We start from the raw sequence: 22,372 nt of genomic DNA on the forward strand, positions 1-22,372 counted from the left end.
GGAAGACGAGCATCTTAACCATTGCGCTACTCTGGCTAAGTTGATAGGTTGGTACCTCCACCTTAGATGGAAAAGCGATGATGGCTTTAACTATTGTTGGCATATTTAACCCTTTCACCACATTATGAAAAAAAATGAAATAATTGTTGTGTAAATTTTTTGGTAGGTCATTATAATTCTAATTGAAGCCTAAAAACAAAAACAAAAAAATAACCTTTTCAAAAAATTATTTAGTACACAATGAATTAACTTGGTACTTGAAAGTTTCATCATCACTCTACACAAGAAGTCTTCAACCTTTTCTAGTCGTGAGTACTGACTGTACCCCCTCATCAAAAGAACAGCACTTCTTACGACAAGTTTGACATACAAATGAATGAGGAATCAGAATGACTAATCCTTGAATGGGATTTGGATAAGGTATTTAATACGGACAACAATGATTAAGCACTCACGAGCACAATATCGGACCGGAGCATCGAACACTCTGGGTGCTTCACACAAAGTGTAAATATAAAAAGTACCAATTGAGTACAAAGTAATAGAGTAGTGTATCCGTCACTCCACCAAAAAGGTGACTTTGATTGCCTTGATATCACTTTTCTAAGAGTATGTTTCCATTTCACACAACCAGTATTAATTAGGGACACATAAAAAAGTATAAATATATAAATTTTGTTTCTATTACAAATATAAATGCAGGGAATCAGAAGCGCTGACATGAAAAAAAACATTGAGGTGGGGGGCTGAAAGTTGCCAGTTGTTCTATAGGCCTATGTATGGGATTAAAGCACCTTATGCAGAAGGGGAGAAGTGGTACATTGCATTGTATATTCATTGATTATTGGATGGGGTGCTCAAACCTCAGCCTTCAGGTTCCAGAGCCTATGCAGGGAATTATTCTTCTTTTGTGTCTACAATATTAATGTGCCTAGTCGAAAATGTTTGTTTTGGAGTTAATCTCTTAAATTAATTTTAAAATTAATCTGATCTTCTGCAAAATTTTCACACAGTGTGAGGAAACTTTTGTGTAATTTTTATAGAGCCTGAAGCCCAACATTTCCTGTTCTGACATCTGTATAACTATGTGTGCCTGTAATGAATATAAAATATTGTCCTCTCTCTCAAGTCACGCTCCAAATATTACAAATTTCACTAATAAACAACCTTTTAAATGCTTTAAGTATACTTATAAGCATTTAAAAAACTGATTTAATTATCATCCACAGTTAAAACAATAAGTATACTTACCAAAGCAAACTTCTATCAAGGCTGTAAGATATAACCACCAAGCACTGTAATTTCATTTACAGTGGCTATGGCGTCATCTAATGTAACAAATTAGAATATGTACCTAAGTCATGTCAATCACCAAGTCATCCCGGTTTAAGGTACCAAAAAAAAAAAATCACCCTTCGTGAAAATAATTTTTTTGGCAAACCACAATCTGATATATCCATGCGTTCAATTTTTATGAATTTTTCAACTATTAATGAACTTATGGGACACCCTGTATGCTTATACATTTTTTGGGTTTTAAATGAATATTCAGAGTATATCAATGTGTTATTCATGTCAAATAACCACAATTTAAATTAAGGCAAAGAGCCCCAAAAACCCTAATTTACAGTACTGGCCAGGCCTGACTTCCGAGTTAACAAAGGGGATATTTGCCTGGGTCACTCACAATTTTATTTCCAAAATGTAAACAGCATATATTTGCTTACAAATCAAACACCTTTGATTGCTTTCATGGGGTCCCAAATGCCAGTTTTTCCAAGTCAAATATCCTAACTTTCAGTTAACCTCTTTGTATAGAAGCTGCTGGCGATAAATTTGAATGATATGTATTAGACGTATAGGCAATAAATGTGATAGCCTTGTTCCAAGTTAAAAAAATATATGTTTCATATGGCTACAATAAACCTTTGCAATCAGGAAAAAAGATGAAGAAATTGATAAAAGTGATAAAATTTTGAGCCTCATAAATATTGTCAGTACAAGAAATCATTGCTTTTTGTCTTTCATTTGCTTTTTGTTCATTTTCTGCCATTAAAGACAGCTTTTTCTGCAAACAGAGTTTGAATAACCCAAATAATCATAACTTTAATAATAATAGCTTCTTCTAATTACCAAATAAAACATTGTTAATATCACCCACCCTTACCAATAATTTTATATTCGACTCTCTTTTACGTTTCCTGATATTAATGGTTTTTTTTTTAAAAAAAACAATTGATTTAAATTGACATACCATGAAGGACAAACTAGAAATAACTAATTTAAAAAAAATCATTTTTACAAACATCAATCCTGGGACATTCACAACAAAGGCTACCCAATTAATTTTTTTTTTTCACATTACAGGACATTTATAATAATTGATATGAATTTCAAAATGCACAAATGAAAACATGCAATAATCACTTACCTTTGCACCAAAAGCAGAAATTTTAATACTAAGTTACATTAGTAATAAACAATTATCCTATACACAAATTAGAAACAATGAAAAAGTGGCATGATACAGTTCATAGATTTTCAGGAGTAAATAAACTATTAGTTCAAGGCATTACATTATCTGAGTTGTCGATTTCTTGTGTGACCCATTTTCAAACGGTATCTTCATAGGAACCACATGGTGCAAATGATGCAAGACCATCAAAAACACACTGATTTTTCTTCATGTTTTAGCAAAAACAGCTGTTAATGGATGTTCTTGAATATTCCATGGTAAGATGAGCCACACTTTTCTTTACATCTAGCTATGATGAATAATCAAATTCGCACACATTAGGTGCGTCACAGTCTAATACAGTAATACTTTGGCTAATAGTTGCATCACAAATCACCAATATACACATATTTTTGTGTTTCTGCCCTTCAGCCATGGCTAACACCCCAAAGCTGAATGGTTTTTTTTTTTTTTTGTTCTGCAACAAGCCCTTAGCCGACTGAAAATGTTCTGTGGTAAAAGTTCACACATTAGTGTTCTATATACAGAAGAGTTCTTTGCTTGCAATTCTTACAGAGATTGTTCTGCAGCAGCACTGATTTATGACGTCACAGTTTTTTCATATTTTGCTTTTGGGGGGAAGGAAATAGCATTTCATCTACCAAATGCGATTCGGAAACAAATTACTTTTGTTATCCAGATACAACTGTATTACCAACAGCCATTACATTCTGATTATATGAATGCCTAGAGTGAATTTACTGCCAGTTTTATCCTTGGACAGTTTTTTGTAAGTCTCACTTCTATAAATGCTGGTATATTACATCTATAGTACTTCTAAACTGTATACAAACTTGGCCTACCACCATTCTAGACAATTTATTACGTTTTACCCCCCAGGGGCGAGTTGGTTTGTAGTAGTCATTCCTGCTCTCCGAAACGGCAATGCTTGCAAACTACTATTTTCTTAGAGATGGAGCATCTCCCCATGAAAAACAGCAAGTCAAGCAATTCTTCTGTGCTGACTTTGACAAGAATAGTGTAATATCTAGAACCTAGCTTCCTTGTTAACCAGACCACTGTTCGCTGAAAACCAGCATTACATACCATGCCGCTGAAATCAGTACAAATTTTCTTAGCAGTACCATTGAACACACTATGATGAGCTTGCAACAAATGACTGATGTTAACAGAGCACAAGTCTGACACATGCTATGTTTGAATGAAGTTTGATGGTCCTGATTTTTGTCCTCTTAGTCAAAACGATTTTCTGGTAGTAGAAATAGTTGGAACTACTTTTTTGCTGCGATCTCTTCCTTATGGTTCCATATAAACATACATATAGAGTTTTGTCACAATCTGAAGAGTAGAACAGACTCTGAAAGTGCCTTGTATAGGACCAGTTCATTTAAAACCCATCATTTTAGATAAAATATGCACGTTTTCCTTTATTTTAATATATTATTTGTAAAAAGATAATCTTGCTTAGCAAAGTTAAATAGTTGTTGCTTTGAATTTCATTTCCAATTTCCTCAATTTGTTGCAATTTTATAAATCTCAGAACATGTAAAATTTTAGCAGCTCTCAAAAACAAGGAATCAACTCTTTCTGGATAATAAAGTATTGTACTCTCCTGTAGCTGTATTTTGTACTGAAATGAACACTATACTTGAGATGTATTTTTTTAAATACTATTAAAAGAAAGAGAAAATTGCTATACTGTTTTTTTTACCATGCATTTTCAAATGTATATTGGACCATAGAGGGTTGGTTAAGATTTTATATCTTGTAATATAAATACTCACTAAGACTAGCTGCAATACATTCTATGGGATGTTTCACTCGCTTTCTGGGCCATCCAGATTATTGTTTAAAAAAATGAATGTCATAATGTAATGAAATTTTTAATGGATATTAGGATGGTCAATCAGAAGCACATGGTGATCATTAACGGAATTAACCAGACAAATCGCTCAACCAAGAAGCAATTGAACAGAAAATTAAATCTGATATTCACTCAGAATACAAAAAAATTGAAACATCTAATAGCTGTTTCAAGGCTAATATTGCCCATTCTTCAGTGGAAAATGATCTGCAGACATGCCAACTTTTGGAATTCAGAAATTCTCCCGAGGGGGTACCCCCCTGGAACTCATAGACTCGATCAAAAAAAATCACAAAATTTTATTTCTTTAATCAATGAAGAAAAAGTTCCATCCCCCCCCCCCCCAAGGCAGGTTTTGCATTGCCCGAGTAGAATATGCCGCCTTGTCAGTCGTTCCATGCAGAATAGAGAAATCACATCTATATACTGTTCATAAAACATAAGTGTTTCCTTTCATGGATGCTATCAGTGAGTGGTAATATTGGATATATCAACTCTTAAAAGCTTTATATAGCTTAAAGTTTTATATTTTCTTTCTGAAGACATTTAATCGGAGGAAACAATTTAAAAACTTTGGAATGCAAAGCTGCTGATGAAAAAACTTGTTTACCGCACAACTGTTAATGGAATAAAATAACGATTATACAGGAATTTCGGCAACCAAGGTCATGCCCCTGATAAATCATTGTCAATAAACGCTACGTAAACAAACTACGTCTTCGCCAGTTGCTTAAATGCGGTCACCAAGATTTTTTTTACGGCTGCTCGATGGAAATGACCATGGCTGTCCTCTATGGGTGTTTTCCCTAACGACGATGGCAGTCATTGACGTCACGACAACGTGAAAGCTCACTTAAAATATAATTTTCTGCCAACATCCACAGAAATTTTAACAAATCCAGAGTCTTCCGCTTAAATTCGGAGAGTTGGCAGGTCTGGGTCTGTTATAGTGCAGACCCCTTGCTAGATTAAGAGCATATGGACGTATAGAAGGAGACATGTGATGGTAATGGCAGAGGAAGAGATAGAGATGATGAAAATACAATTATGAAAATTAGATGGAGTGTATCGACAACAGACTATAGCAATTTTAGGAATTGAGCCCAAATATATAGTGTTGCAGAAATCACTAACCAATGAAAAATAGTTTTTATGAATACAAAGCACTTAAAAAAGAAATCCAAGTCAACGGGTATAGAGCACCCCTTGGATGATTTTAGCAGAATTTAAGTTTAAGAATGAAGTGTAATATCCAGCAGCTGTAGTGGTCACGGTGATGGACGCCCATCGAGAGGACTGGGTTTGAACCCCACTGTTGGTCAGCTGAAGTTGGTTTGCTGTGGTTCCCAACTTTGAAGTGCGAATGCCAGCTTCTTTTTTTCCCCCCTTACAGAGTCTCGCCACAGAGAGCAACAGGACTACAATGGTGCAATTGTTCGATAATTGCACTTCACTCATACTTGGAACAATTGATGGCAGTACTACATAACATTACACAGTAACAAACTTTACATTAGGTTCATAACATGTACATGCTCATTCCAACATATACCAATTCGTGATAAATTCCACAGAGGAATGTGGAGGAGGTGCATGTGTGGTTTAGTAGTAGTGCGGCTACAGAAGAACATTGAAGCTCCTGATTTTTGACATAGCATCTTCTGCCAATGCAGTTTTTCATATACTGGCAACTTGAAACAGATTCCCTAAAATTCCACTTTTATGAGCGCAAGCACTACGTCAAAAATCAGGAGCGCAAGTATTCTTTTATAGTGTAACACTGCTAGACCAACAATCACCACTTCAACTCTAACTCTGCTAAAGCCATCCAAAATCCTCTAGACCACTCAACTACGATTCCTTTTTAAAGTGCTTCATATTCATAAAAATTCTTTGTTAATTAACAATTTCTCCAATATTCAGGTTCAATTTCTAAAATTGCTCCTCCCTGCCACACCATCATAAACACTCTAATTATCATATTATTTTCATCATCTCTTCTGCCACCACCATCTCATGTCAGCCTTCTACAGGGGCGGCTTAAGCAAGGGTGCAACGGGGCAGCAGCAGCATGGCTTCTGTTTATAAAAATTAAGTTTGGAATTATAAAAAGTCATGACACCACAGGCTGTCACTCTTGAGCCATACTCTGACAACGAAAATGTTAAAAACTTAGGGAACAGGCAGGGCCTGAGGCCAAAATACCACAAACAAGAATGTACTCTATCACAGGGGCAAGTGTGCAGTTTGGTCCCCCCCCCCCCACCCCAGAGGCAGGCTCATGGTTTTGACTCTTCTAGTCCAATAATAATTGTAGTCTAATTTTCTTACTCACTCATTCCTCAGAGATTTGCTCCCTCCCTGTAGACACGCCTGTGTTTTCAAGTTACTCTTTTGGTCATTCACATGCTTAAGAACTGTTTTGGTCACACCCATGCTCACACACACTCTCTTGATCATTCACATAAATACACACGTTTAGGTCACTCCTATGCAGGGCGGTTTTAAGAGTATCATGGGCCCCCGGGGCCAAGTGGTTTTTCAGAGGCCCTACCTGATAAATTCTAGAAAATTTCAACTGGATCTCATTTTTGTGAGGCCCCTTTTTTCTTGAGGCCCCGGGCCATGCGTTAAGACAGCACTGCTCCTATGATCAGACTCTCTAGGTCACTCTTTTGGTCACCCATTGACCTAGTCCCTCACTCTCCAGGCAGAGGTGGATTTTCAGTTTTGCAACCCGTGGGCTGCATAAAGTTTGCTGCCCTTCTCCGATTCTACTAACTCTCTTGACCCACTCGTTCCTCAAATTTGCCATCCAGTTGAACTTGCCGCCCTTATCTACAGGCCGAATAGACCCTCCTGTATATAACCTCTAATTTTTTAGGAGCTGCCAAATAAAAGCAAAGAATTTGGGTTGTCACTTGCCCAGGGTCTGGAGCGCTAGAACTCACCCCCCCCCCCCTAAATTCCCCCCTGGGAGCCTTAGAGTAGGTATTTTGGCTTTAACAAGGTTAAAAAAGTTTAGATTAATTAAAAAATTTGAAAAATATTACTGGACCAAAAAAAAACAGGACAGTCTCTTCAAACGCTGAAGGTATGTCAAGTACATTTTGTAGACTAAACACTGGTGTACGGCTTTGGAAGAGTAAAAAATCAGGTTCATCCTAGGAACAGTCCTCCCCAGGGTTGTTTTTAGGGGGCAGCACAAGAGGTTTTGTCCCTGGCCTTCTATACCACCACATGCCTTTAATCTACCGAGCAATCTGTGTAATAACACACCATTTTGATGAAAGGGCTATATTTACCTTAAAACAGCTATTTGGTTTTTCAATTTTGAGTGAATATCATTGGATTTAATTTTCTACAGTGTAAATGTAGTCAGTGCAGTAACTAGGCAGGTGCACCTGCACAGGGCTCACTTGGAAGGGGACTAAATGCAAATTCTTGCACAAGAATGGCTAGTTACGGTGCTGACTATAGTCCATTAAATCATGTTCTGTTCCTGCTGGTTCCATCTTATCAACCAAATACTGAATGGAAGACTTTGCAAGCGATTTCTCACTGCAATAAATTGATTTCTAATGGCATGCCTCTATACCGAGCTGAAACTAATGGGGGAGTGGAGGCAAAGAGAACAGTGAAAACTTTTAACAAGGGAAAAACTATAACCATACACATTTACCAGTGGAGGGATAGACCACAAGAATGCGTTTGCTCCCTTTGGCAAAAATGACAAACTTCTAGTTATTGCTTTGCTTCATGTAACACAATTTTCACTTAGTAACAAGTTCTATTCATGTGGAAAATAAAAAGTATTCGCGGTGGGGACTTTTGTTGAAACCTTCTTGCATGGTACTAAAATGTGTACAATTCTCCCCATTTGTCTAGCAAAGGACTATGGGTGAATAAGTGTGTGCATCTAACATCCCACAATAGAAAGTGGAAACTTTTGTATTCCCTTTTCTCTACAACGAAAAAAAGCAGGGCTTCCACTCGATGAAAAAGTAGGACGGAGGAGGGTGCCCCCTTTTATTCATCAGAAAAAGAAAAAATCTTTAAATAGTCTCTAAAAAAACTACAAGTGATGTTATGTCTGTAAAAATTATTTACATCATTTAAATCACTTTTTTTAGAGTGATAATGAAGAGATGTCACCGGAAATGAGGATTCAACCACGTTTTTGCCAGTGGCATCTTTCTTCATTACGGCTGCTTTGCATTCAGGCATAAGACTTTGAGTTCAGGATTGAGCGCTGGAATGGCCAGTTTCAGCACAAGCTCGCAAAACTGCTAACTTTTTTCTTTTTTACACACACACACACTCTTGACAACGGTTCTGAAGTTGTTTATACAGGTTCCCAGCAAAATCTACTCAATCCCTGACCAAAAATGCATACACAGGGTTCTCACTCAAAAAAATTAGAAAAAGTAGGACCTTGGGGAGTACCCTCCTCAGACAACATAATCAGAGCAAAATATTAAAAAACCCTAAAAAAGTTTTTTAATTCAAAAATTTGTTCTTTTCATAGCACTATTTCAGTACCCTATGACTCAAGCTAAAGCAAAATGAGAGATGACTTTGTAACAAAAAAATTTTTTGGCCAAAACAGTGTACTACTTTACCGCACATCAACTCTGGTCATATATCGCCACACAGCGATTTTCAACCAGTGGAGTTAGGTGGGAAATGAAGGCACCATCTATCGGTGGTTGCCCCAGGCTCAGTAGATAAAGAACTTGTTTTTGATATTATATGCCCAGATTCTAACCCGTGGACCTCGACGATAACTTTCATAGTGGAAGACTTACCACTGCACCAACTCAGGCGAAAAACAGGGCACTAGCAACCACAGATAATTCTATCCATCTCTCCTCACAATATGCTACATTATTTTTTTCTAGGAGTCTTCCAAATTTCAGTGTGTAGACTTCCTTCCTCGATGCACGTCAAATTATGAAGACAGGTTTTTTTTAAGAACAGACATGATTTTTTCATACCCTCATGGTTGAAGATCAGAACCTTACTACAGTACCACTTGGGCACTTATTTCATATACTAAAGCTAATGATTTGAAGATATGGTAATATTCTGTTCACTTACGGTCATATAAATATTAACAAACTCATTTATTCATTTGAATGGATTTACAATCATTTGATCATTTTTTGCACACGAGGGCTCATCAGACTGAGACCTACAATTTATTGCCGATTTCGAATGGCGGGCTTGTTTTTTATACTCATCGAGAGGCTGTGGTAGAAATTTTCTGCGGCCATGTCGCCGTTTCTGTTGTACCCGTGTCAGGAAAGTTTTCTGACAAGGACGAACCGGGTATCGAACTCGCGACACCTCTAAACATCCTTCGGTACTTTAGGCGAGTATCTTATCAACCTGGGCTACCACGCCCATGGATTTACAGACTTCATGAAAATTTGTTGAACAATGTTATTAGTCTAATTCACGGGAGCATCAATAAATGATGGTGGGGGGGGGGGGATTTTAAAATTTTTTAGGGAAGAATTACTTTTTCTCAAAAAAAAAAAGGGCTCTGGTAAATTCGTGTACACACACACACACAGCAGCATTTGAATAAATAATGTGTTCCACATGCATTCCCAAGAGATCCATAAGATCTGTCCAGAGGATTTGCTATTGTTAGTAGACATCCACACCGAAACGGAATTCGAACCCAGACCTGCACAGTCAGAGGCTAGCTCCCTAACCACTGGACTGCCAGGCGGCAATCCACTTTCTGATGACTAATTTTACTTTTCTGAACAAAAATTCACCTTCATGGTTGAGAGCGAGTGAAACTCCCCATATGCATGCATACAGAAAATATATATACAGTGAAACCTTGCTAGGACAATTACTCAAGAGAATGATAAATCTCTCTACACCGATATTTTTTCGAATCTTGTTTGGAAATTTCTATATTCTAATGTTAAACTGTGGCTTTAAATATAACGATAATCCCTCCACAACAGTGGTTTTAGAATGCGTCAAAGCATTTTGGGGGGGGGGGGGTGCAAGATGGAAAAAAATTTCAACGTGTTGACTGATCATTCAGAAAAATGAAGATTTTAAAAAAATAAATTTTTCAATTTGTTAGAAAATATGAATCATACCAACATTTTCAAATCTGACTTCTCAGCTTTTGCTCGCAGATATATGTTATGTGAAATTTGTGTTGCAAAAGTTTCTTTTTTGATTATCGATACTTGCTTTCCATTTTAAACAAGGAAAAAATTCCATTAATACTGAAAGTATTTTGCCCTTTGTTGGCATTCTTACCTCCTGTTATCAACATATTTAATAAAAAATGTAATCAAATGTAAAAAAAAGCATATTTATTGTTGTTCTGGCTAGAATCAACAAGTTTAGAACAATGAACCTTTTTCAAGTTTCAAGAAATGTTTAAAAAAAAATTGTTTACCTTTAGCTTTGTAATGAATTAATTTTTAGAGAAGAAATAGAGGAAGAAACCAAAATTAACTATTACAAATGCAAAAAAAAAAAAAAAAAATTGAATACGTAAAATAATTGAATTATTAAAAATTAATGAGACTAATGTATTTAATTACTAAAAATTAAATTTTATAACAAATTGGAAGTGCATTACCCAAGGGGTTGCATACAATATGGAAAAATAGTTTTTCCTTGATCAGCAGAGTATCATTTATCGAGGTTTCACTGTATATATAAATACAGAATATTGCAACATATACACTTTTATGAATAAAAATTTAGTCAAGTGTCTTCCATTTCATTCATGCAAGAATGTCTAGATCAGAAATCCCAAATTATTTGACATCTTCTAAGAACTTTTTTAATTGCTTAAATATTTAAATGAAATATGTATCAAAAACATGTTAAACTTAATTTCACAAATGTATATATATACATTATTACTATAATTTTCTGATATGTTTTTTGACATGCTACGTGATACTTGATTTTATACTCAAAATAACTCTGGACACTTTCAGAAATCGCTGATCTAGACTGAACGAACAAGCCTTTGTATCAGAACATCAACTTCATTTTAAGTTGATATTTTTTTTCCAACACTTATTTTTCTTCAAATGATTAGCATATTCTAAAAACACAAATATCACAATATTGGTTGGAATGTTTGAAATAGAAGAGAACGTATACTTTTCAGTATGTAAAAGAATATTTGCTGGAAATGTTTAAAATTGCAAGCAAATATATACAGATCGCAAAAAAAGCTATAAATCTCATCAAAATAATAATTTATACAATTAGCATGATAAATACTACCACCAGGATGGCACATGTACTTACTGTAATTTCCTGTGACTGATCTATGAATACGACTTTTAGAGAAAGAAAAAATCTGACTGTGTTAATGAAGATTGTATGTGCTGTATAGTATATTCCCCTCCCCCACAACAGGTTGGAATAAAAATATTCTGTGAAATAATTCATTAAAAAATATCTTGTTTAAGATGACATTTTTATGCTATCATTTCTTTAAAAAAAGTGTTTATTCCTTTTAAAGAAGGGAATCTCAATTCAAATGATCTGCAGAGATGTAGACCCAATTCAAATTGTGATTTTTTTTGTTTAATTAGATAGCTTTAATACACTCATGTCCATAAATTAAGGATAATGCCAGCTCCAGCAAATAAAGGTTCAGAAACAAAACAAACGTTACTTATTCATAAAGCCCATTTATTAAACAAAAGACAAAGAACAAAAACGATGGTGTATGTATGATACCATTCATAAAAACTATGATTTTTCCTCCCTGGAGCAATTGTAAAAAATATCTCCTTTACAAAAACTTACTATTACATGGTTGGTATGATGGTTAATACATTGTATGTCTCCCATGCGATGAAATACAGTCCGTACAATGCCTAGGCATGCTGAGTATCAAATTATCGATTTGATCTTGGGGAAGATCACTCCACTCAGCAAGCAATGCTCTCCGAAGTTCCGGTACACATGTAGGAGGTGGTTGACGGGCTGCAACTCGTCGGCCAAGCATGTCCCACACATGCTCTATCGGATTCAAGTCCAGTGAGAATGCTGGCCATTCCATATGGGTTATATCCTCAGATCCAAGGTATTCGTTTACGATGTTTGCTCGGTGAGGACGGGCGTTGTCATCCATAAACACAAAAACGTACATGTTGTTTCAGAATTATGTCCCGATAAATTTGGGCTTTCATGGTTCCGGTTTGAGCATGCAGATCTGTTCTGGAACCCAGTATAATTCCACCCCAAACGAGCAATGCTGTACCACCCTAACGGTGTCATTCAGTGATGTTGTCTTGGTGGTAACGGGTATCTGCCGTTCTCTATATGAAAGTCTGACGTGAATCAGACTGCAAACTAAACCTGGACTCGTCGAAAAACATCACACAAGCCCACTGTAACGATGTCCACATTGCATATTCTCTACTCCAGGCTAATTGCTGCCGACAGTGAGTTGCCGTGAGCGGAACACATCTGACAGGCCTGCAAGCATATAGACCAATATCTCCCAAACGTCTGTACACGGTTTGCCTTGAAACTGTGGTACCCGTGGCTGCAGATAGCTGACGAGACAGGTCGGATGCTGTGTTCCGTCTGCTTCTTTTGGCAGTTACTGCCAAATACCGGTCTTCATTCGGCATCGTAACTCGGGGGCGACCTGTACTGTAACGTCTACTGACATTTCCGTTATCTTGGAATCGTTGCCAAAGCCTAGAGATGACACTTTGGGCAATTCCAAGTTCCTCGGATATTTCCATCTGAGTACGTCCACATTCCTGGTGGCCGATAATTCTACCACGTAAAAAATCATCCACATGCGTCCTCTGTGTCATAACTATTCGCTTATGGCACTGAGCGCCTTACAGAACTGTTGTGAACAATTTCACTACTTCTTTGCCACCATTCCTTATATACCCCCCTCTTACACTATCGTCATTGTGACGTACCATCGGCATCATCTGGTGGCTTCCTGAAATTTGCATATCATTCTTGCAGATGTGTGTGATAATTCTACAGGTGAAATTTTTACTTTAGATTTTGATTTCTGTGTGATTCTGAATTATGCTTAATTTATGGACCTGAGTGTATTTCAAGCAATTTCAAATAATTTTTTTCAACTTGTTGCAAGATGCAAAATAATAGCCCTAAATGGGAGAAGGTAGGTTCAATTCATTCAAAAGTGTGGTATTATTATTTGAATCATTTTCACGAAATTGGCCTAAATAGTGTCCCTAGCAGTGTGTGTGAAATATATTACAGAACTTATACGTTTGTCTATTTATAGCCTTGTATTTCACATATCAAATTTATAATTTTTTTAAGAGTAGAATTTACACATTTAAGGAACAAATTCTCATTTCTTAAGAAAATTTTTTTTAAGAATATTTTTCAGCCCATATTTCAAATTTTAAAATGATAGCTTCCATCTTATAATGTACTCCTATTTTTAATTTTTTAGTCAGTCACAAAAGTCTACATACACCCTTGAAAATGGTACTTCTAAAGGAATCATACATTTTAGGGATAACCTATTATTTTCCCAACTTTATGTATCAAAAGTGTAACAAAATTTTATTACTGTAAATGACAAATATGGAATAAATTCGCAAGAATATGCAAATTTGATAGAAAGCCATGTCACAAAAATCTACATTCAGGAAACACATTTCTGTTGTGTCATGTGGAATTGTTAGTAGTATTTGAGAGGGAAAGAGAGAAGAAATACTGCTCCAAATGGAAAGGCTGAATTCTGTTCTTGTACTAGGCTCATATTGCCTTTGTTCTGATATTAAAATGGTTCTGCAGAGAGAGATTTCTGTTGACATAAAAAACGTGGTGATAAAGTTGCAAACAGAAAGAAAATCTTAGTGAGATTTCAAAAATTATTGGGAAAAAATCATTCCAGTGTGCAAACCATTGTCAGAAATCATGAATCAACCGGAAATGTGTTTTATAAACCTCGCAGTGGTTGTCTGAGGATTTTTAGTAATCGAGATGTACATTAAAAAAGTCAAGTCAAATCCAAAATTATCTGCTCCCGAATTGATGCAGCATATTGCATCAATGACCAACACTGTGCATCCTGAAACTGTCAGATGAATTCTCTGATCAAAAGGATTTCATGGACGAGTTCCAAGAAGAAAATTCCAACAGTCCAGCATGGTGGAGGCAGTGCGATGGTTTGGGGATGCATGTTAGCATCTGGTGTAGGGAAATTAGTTTTCATTGAAGGTAAGATGGACCGTCTCCAATACCTCAAGATACAGCAAGATAATTTGCAAGCATCTGTCAACAAATTAGGTCTCTGAAGCTAATGGATCTTCCAACAGGATAATGATCCAAAGAATACTGCAAAGGTTGTGAAGAAGGAATGGCTCCTTTACAAGGTACCTAGACAGATTTAATGACCTCCCAGTCACCTGACTTGAATCCCATTGAACACTTATGGGATGAACTTGAGAGAAGAGTTCGCAAGTATAGTGTTGCCAATAAAGCATTTTTGAAACACATGTTGTTGAAAGAGTAAACCAAAATTACAGGGGGTATAATAGAAAACCTAGTTCAGTCCATGCCCAGGAGGTTGGGTGCCATTATTGAATGGAATAATGAAGGTCCTACAAAATATAAATTTTTAATTCAAATGTACAAATCGTGCAATATTAATAAACTTTTCACCCATGCATGTAAACTTTTGTTACATGCTATTTTCACTCATAGTGGTTTTTTTTTTTTTTGCAAATGCCAATTCAATATTTTTCATTTCTATCAAAAACATGTTTGAATTGTTTAATGTCCGAATAAAAAGAGGGCAAGATCTTGATTCCTTTTTGTTTCTTCAATAATGCAATTTTTAAAGGGTGTATGTAGACTTTTGTGACTGACTAGGCCTATATATATATTTTTAGGATCGGTCTTTCTTATAATTTTAAATATATTTTATCAATAGCTCATAGCCAAATGAAACTTTTCTCCCTAACTTTTTTTTTCATTTATGACATATCGAAAATTGATTATAAAAGCTACCACAGGTAAATGCAGGGCCTAAAATAATTAAATATTTTGCAGAGAATTAGAGAAATTTATATTAAACAGCAATGGATAATTAACAAATTGAACTCATTCAAGAAAAAATAGTTGCGTATTTATTTAAGCGTCTTTCTCTTTGTCAAATTTTTTTTGACTAATTTTCAAACATAAAATTGTCACAAAATTTCTTTGTAATCTTATCAAAATCCTACTTGTAAATTTACCTTTCTGCAACTGATATCTTCTTTCTTTCCTTGGAAAACATTCTAGAAGAGCTGTTATGAATACTGTAAAACCTTACTTTGCTTTTTTTTTCTTTTCTCTTAGTTTGCAGAAAACCTCATTAGGAAATGATTGAGGGGTTATTTATTCCCAAGAATCTAACCTCAAAACCACCTTTTTACCAGTGCATATTTTTCATTCTCAAGCTAGATTCGGATGTTGGTTGTGATGGTTTCATTGTGTACAAATTAATTTTGAGAATGCCCAAGTGAACAATGCTACTCACATTACTTTAAAAATTGTAGCTATTGGATGAAAGCCAAAATTCTTTTAATGCTAAAAAAATATATATTTTGCATGCAGGGATAGCCAAAATTTGGGTCCGATTCTGGATCAGAAAAAAAGACCCTTCACAAAATAAATATTAATGAAACCATAAATTGTGCATTTCATTTCTTTTGGGATAAATTAACTAGATTATTTTGCTTCCCACAAAATTAATTATTTTTCACACAATTAATGACCCTTTCCACAAAAACAGGATCCCATAAAAAAAATGTCTGGACAGACTCTTGGCATGCTTATATGGCAAAAATGATTTAAACACAAAATGTCAAGAAAAAAAGCAATGATTGACACATATTTTGTTGATGTGAAATTGCGTTCCTAAAGCCGGGATTACACTGTAAAAGTTTTGTAAAAGTGCTTTTATAAAACTTGAAAATACAACCAATAAGCTGATCGATTACATTCGAGCAAATGCAACCGATCTGTTTATTGGCTGTGTTTTTCAAGTTTTATAAAAGCACTTTTACAAAACTTTTACAGTGCAATCCCGACCTCATTAAAATTATTTTATTCTATTCATTTTAATGCCCAAATTTCTGAGAAGTGCATATCTTTCATGTGAAATGTTTTATTTTGCAAAAACACATTGTTTTTCAAAGTAATACGGATATAACGAAGTTCATGCATAACGAATAGTTACGCTTTTCATTATAAGCGGGCCCAACTGTATTTTCAATAACTTTATGCCTATGTAAGGGGTCATTCAAGTATTACGTTAGCATCGGGGGGGGGGGGTTCGGATTTGCTGACTTTTGATGACAAGGGGGGAGGGGGGGGGGTTGAAGGTTGCTTACGTCATCAACCAACCTTTTTGAACATATGAAATAGTCTACACTGCTGACGAAATTTTGCTGACAAGGGGGGTCAGTGTTTTGCTGACTTTTTCTGACGGGGGGGGGGGGGGAAGGTCAAAAATGGCTAAAAATCTGCTTACGTAATACTTGAATGGCCCCTAACCAGAAAGAAGGTTTGATCATAAGTTGGGGAGGGGGGTATAAAAATTTAGAAAATCTAGATTTCCTGACCGCAACATCAAAATATGTATGAGTAGCACGTGTGGTTTAATAGCCCATACCTAGATGGCTTTGATACACAGGGCCACAACTAGATGGTTGGTTAGCTGAGGCAAGCATGCATTTTTGGGTTCTCTAGTGCTATGGCAGGAGAGATTGAAGGTTGAAATTCACGCCCCCTCTCTGGTGTGGTGCCCGAGACCACGCTTGATTCCTCCCCAGTTGCGGCCCTGTTGATACATACATACTACTACTATTATGGGATATTGCTAGTTCATCAAGTCAAAATCTGTTACAAAAATATTTTTTGCCCATCTTGCAAAACATTTGTAAGCCAAGTAAATCGTAATATAAAGTTTTACTATAGGCCTAATCAATTTTCAAGAAGAGCATATTGATCCTCATTCCAGATCAACAATGAAGATTGAACCAAACAAGAAAATCTCATTGGAAGAAATTACGGAATGTTCTGTATCATGAATTTACAGGCACACTTCAACCAGGGCTTGACAAACCACAAAACATTCTAGAAGCAGAACAACTTTTTTCAAGGAAAACTTACTAAAAAAAAATTTTCAACTTTTCTTCGGCATAATGCCCCCCCCCCCCATGTTAAAAGATAATATAAATTCCATAAATTTCGTGGGGCACTAACTCTAATTTAGTCACCACATATTATAAAACATGTTAGGCACCAATACTAATTTTTAGTCACTATGGCCACTTGGCACCTCGGATTTGTAAAGTCCTCACTTCAACAATTTTATGCTCTTTAAAAAAAATTCCATTATTATTATGGACTGATATCCTTTGAACAGTCTGGGTAGCTTAATTCAGATTTCAAAAAGATACTGTGAAAAAAAATGAATTATCAAATTCATCACTACGTGGTATTGCAAATTTCAACTTCATCATCTATATTCACACACGTACATTCCTGTACGCCTCAGACAGGATGGGGGGGGGGGGGGGGTCATCAACCTTTCAGACACAGCTGGCTAAATTAAAATTGCCCAAGAATCCAGCGGGCCACCAACTCATACTGAGGTATTTATAATCGTAAGATAGGCTAGAATCCAGATTTATTAAGACTTCTCACTTTAATTTACAGTTTCATTTTAATAGAAGGGGGAGCCAAGTTACACAGGGAAGAAAAAAGACCCATATTTATCCAGAAATTACTTATTTCGGTAATTCTAAAATAATTTCCTTCAATAATTATGCATTTATCAATTATTAAAGTTATTATCGGAAATTACCAAATTATTTCGCTCATTGATTTATAAGATATTTTTTCAAGAATCATTTGTTTAAAAAATTCTGTATTTTCATCTGGAATTATTAATTTTTACTCTGGAATTTCTTTCATTAATTCAGAAATCACATTTTTCAGTAGTTATGAAATCATTTTTCATTAATTCTAAAATTAATCGTCTTTCAATGTTTATATTCATTCATATTATGACAAAAAGCTTTGAGGGCCGAATAGGGCCTGCAGGCCTTGTATCGAAGGCCACTGCCTCATAACATCTTAATTACACCTTATGAAACAGTCATCATCTTTATTAAAACAATGTTTATGATCTCTGTTAATTATAATCATTAACCATGTAAAAACCACGCATACTGGGAGATCTGGTTTAAATTGCATATTGGAGCATCATAGTTGCCAACTTTGGAGAATGGGAATTAGGTTTGATGCAGATCCAAATTCTGTACAAAAATAAATATATAAGGGATTTTTTATTTAAGAAAGCAAAATTATAGGGATTTCTTTCCCTTTGCAAAAACATGACATCATGCAAGCCATAGTCGATTAACACCAAGCTGCTAACCCAAAGGTTGGATTACACATCATTATTACTCTCAAATCAAATCCCACCAACAAAAACAATTTAATCAAGCCTGAAACGGGACACATGTTCAAAGCAGATGCAAGTCCTCTCTCCAATTTCGAATGTCGAAAGGCCGAACTGGCATGGGATGTTTGGGAAATTTTTTCGTCTCCCCCAAAAATGAAATATTTTTTGAGATTTGATGCAATGGCGACAATTTGCATTATGCTTGCGACATCATTTTAGGGATTAAAAACAAAAGAGTGTGTACATACACAATGGTCTTTTCGGGTGAATTCTTTCTCTCTAAAGTAGGGATTTTTCACAATCAATGTCAAAATTTCGAAGATATAAAATTTTTTCGAGAGTTCCAGAGATGGAGTAGAAATTTGAGAGTCCCTGGATAATATATAAATTACCATCATCATCGTGTCCCCAGACTTCTAAAAGTCTATCTCCACTCCACCTATGTATACCGGGCTGGACAAATCCCAGGCGACAAGTTGCCATGGCAGGGGGGGGGGGGGGACACGACTTGGGGGTCTGGTTCCCCCCCCCCCGAAATGTGAGAAAATGACCGAAAAAAGGGAAAATGACGGCCAAATCTATTGTTCAAACACTTTGGTCTCTTCCCCCCCCCCCCCAAACGAAATTTCTTGCTACGCCCCTGTGCCACGGCAACTAGAAAATTGGTATTTGCCAGATAACAAGGGGCACAAATTTCACCCTTTATTGGTATTAATTAAAAACAGACTTTCACTGTTTGAAGTAACTTTCTTTTACTATAGTTGTTAATTCATTAGTTAAGTGAATTATAATTATTAAATAATTAATAACTAGCAGACCCAATTAGGTTATATATTAAAATATATCAATTTTAAAAGGGATGGAATGAACTGCACTTCAGTTTGGATGATATTTCCTACAAAATGGATACCTTGCACTTTAAATATAAGTGCAAAGTATTCAAATTACAGTTTCATGTAATTAAGTGCAAACTATTCGAATTCAAGTACACTTAATATTACCCCCAATCATCATTACAAAGCTCTTCATGGATGCAATATTTGTCATTTAACTCAGGGCCATCTTAAGAGCATCATGGGTCCCCGGGCAAAGTGATTTTTCTGAGGCCCTACTTGGCAAATTCTTGAAAACTTCAACCAGATCTTATTTTTGTGAGGCTCCTTCTCTTGAGGCCTGGGTTGGGTCCATGCAGGGCCGTCTTCAGGACATCATGGGCCCCCAGGCCAATTGACTTTTCTGAGGCCCTTCCTGGAAAATTCTCGACAAATTCAACTACTTCTCATTTTTCTGAGGCCCTCTTCTCTTGAGGTGCCCGGGTGGGCCCATGCGTTAAGACGGCACTGGGTCCATGCCATAAGACAGCACTGGGTCCATGCCATAAGACAGCACTGATTTAACTTATGTATACATTAACATGACCAGGGCCGTCTTAAGAGCATCATGGGCCCCCGGGCCAAGTGATTTTTCCGACGACCAACCTGGTATATTCCCGAAAAATTCAACCACTTCTAGTTTTTTTGAGGCCCCTCTTCACTTGAGGGTCCACGGGCCATGCCTGGGTGGGCCCATGCGTTAAGACGGCACTGAACATGACCAGTGGTGTTGGAGCCATGGGTGCTGGCCAATCAAAATTTCCTACACGAAAAACTCTCCAACAAGCACTCACAAGCAAGGCCTGTTTCTCGCATGGGCAAACCAGGCATGTGTCCAAGACGTACACATTTTTGGGACCCCAAGATTGACACTTCATTTCGATACTTTGAAGAAATATTAACAAATGTTTCTCGAAGTTTTAATCTCCTTCCGTGCCTCTCTTCTTTTGTGCATACCCCTGCTACAAAGAACACTATACATATAGTAAGGGAGACCCCCAAAAAGTCATGTTTATGCAAGGCCCGAACTTATGAGTAACATGTCTTTCCCCTCGGGTACGAAGCATTATGACGACCCATCATAACGGCACAATTTAGGATTCTACCGCACATGAAAATTACAGCCCATTTTATGTCTATCTCTCCAAGATGGGAAGAGAGGGGTGTGTCTGGTCTTCAAAGGTGAAAGCACAATTTATGAATTTTTCCAATTCATCCAGCCGCAGACATATGTTTTCAGAGTGGGAGGGAACTATCCAGGTTGGAACCAAACTAGGTAGTCGCAAACTCAAGGCCCATGGCCTCCTATTACAGTTGAACTTTCAATCACTAAACTCATACTTCAAATTTTAATATATAAATGAATTTTAAAAAATATATATATTTAGACTTGTGTACCTGTTTGATTCCCATGACATAGGTGGTCTATTTGAAAATTGGCGATTCATCGTTCTAGTTCGGCCCGCGTAGTGCGCACTACGAACGATAGATGGGTACAGTTGCGAAGTCCGCCTTTCGCAGTTCTGCTGCCAACCCTTGGACAAAAACTCTAGTTCGGTATTCCAAATCACGTGACCCCACTCACGTGACCGCAAATGGCGCGCAGCCATTTTCTTTTACATTCCCGGGATCGGATCATCCCGTAAACTCGCTCCTCCCGCCCTTACGAGCCGAATCAAAAACAAAATACCTTACAAGCGCTATGACTTGGTAAGTCAGGTCTTTTTTCTTGAATTGCTAGTCTAGACAAGTCTCGGCACGTTAGTCCTAGACCTAAGGTTAAGCCTATCGGTACTGCGCTTTGATGTACCGTTGAACCTTGCTCCAGCCAACCATAGGCGTAGATAAACTTGGAAGTCTGGGGGGTACGATGATGATGTCAATCCCATGACCCCCACATGGGGGGGGGGGCTAACAGGGCTCTAGCCCTAGGGCTCGGAACTGTTATCATTTTTTTGCTTTTTCACGCTATAAATTAACTACAGAAGGGGCCCGTTAAAAGTGACCGAGGGGGCCACAAAGGATCCCAGCCTGGGGGCCCCGATACAGGATGTGGGGGCCATGGTCAATTCATATATACATTACATCAGTCTACTCCGCCCAAAGCGTATTAAACTCCACCTTTGACACTGTGGGCAATGTCCTCCCACGCCCCCCGTATCTCCGCCCATGCAGCCAACCAGTGTACAAAATTTTAAATAATTACCTCTAATAATTATCGTGTCGTCCCATTGGATGTGTCTATAATTGTATCATCAAATGCAGGGAACAATTATTGATCCCTTGCAGGGCTTCTCGAGTTCGGGCCCTTGGCAAGTACTAATTTGGGGGTATCGATATATATACATTTGTGTTATTTGAGGCGAAAGCGTGGAGAGGGCGCCTACGCCCCTGAGTATAAAAGGTAGCCAATTTTTGGGGGCCCCTGGAAATTTGTGGGACCCAGTCACGTGGCCGATTGTCCATGCGCTAAACAAGTCCTAGCAGTCGATAATAACGGTTTGCCTTCATAAAAATTATTCATGCCCTATTGGCAACGAAATGAAATCGATTCGAAAACCAAATTAATATTGTTACTGACCTCTATCAACAAAATTGTGAGTGATAAGTTCTACGGAGGAAACTAATATGGCGAATTTACTTTGACTGGACTAGACTGTGTTACATCGGCGCGACTTCTT

General features: G+C 36.9%; 1 protein-coding gene across 1 annotated transcript in view; it reads right to left on the bottom strand.

Annotated features, from left to right (window-relative positions):
* The window catches only part of LOC149069933 (uncharacterized), a 37,595-nt gene extending 15,246 nt beyond the window's left edge, over window positions 1-22,349 (bottom strand). Inside the window, exon 1 of the mRNA XM_089249648.1 lies at window positions 22,273-22,349. The gene's annotated coding sequence lies outside the window, so the exon portion shown is untranslated. The remainder of the gene's footprint in view (window positions 1-22,272) is intronic.
* Window positions 22,350-22,372: the final 23 nt, after the last annotated feature.

This window comes from Pholcus phalangioides, unplaced genomic scaffold, assembly GCF_987345545.1.
Source record: "Pholcus phalangioides strain wild (caught in Gottingen) unplaced genomic scaffold, Ppha-v1.0 ptg000022l_1, whole genome shotgun sequence".
In the NCBI taxonomy this organism is placed as follows: Eukaryota; Metazoa; Arthropoda; class Arachnida; order Araneae; family Pholcidae; genus Pholcus; species Pholcus phalangioides.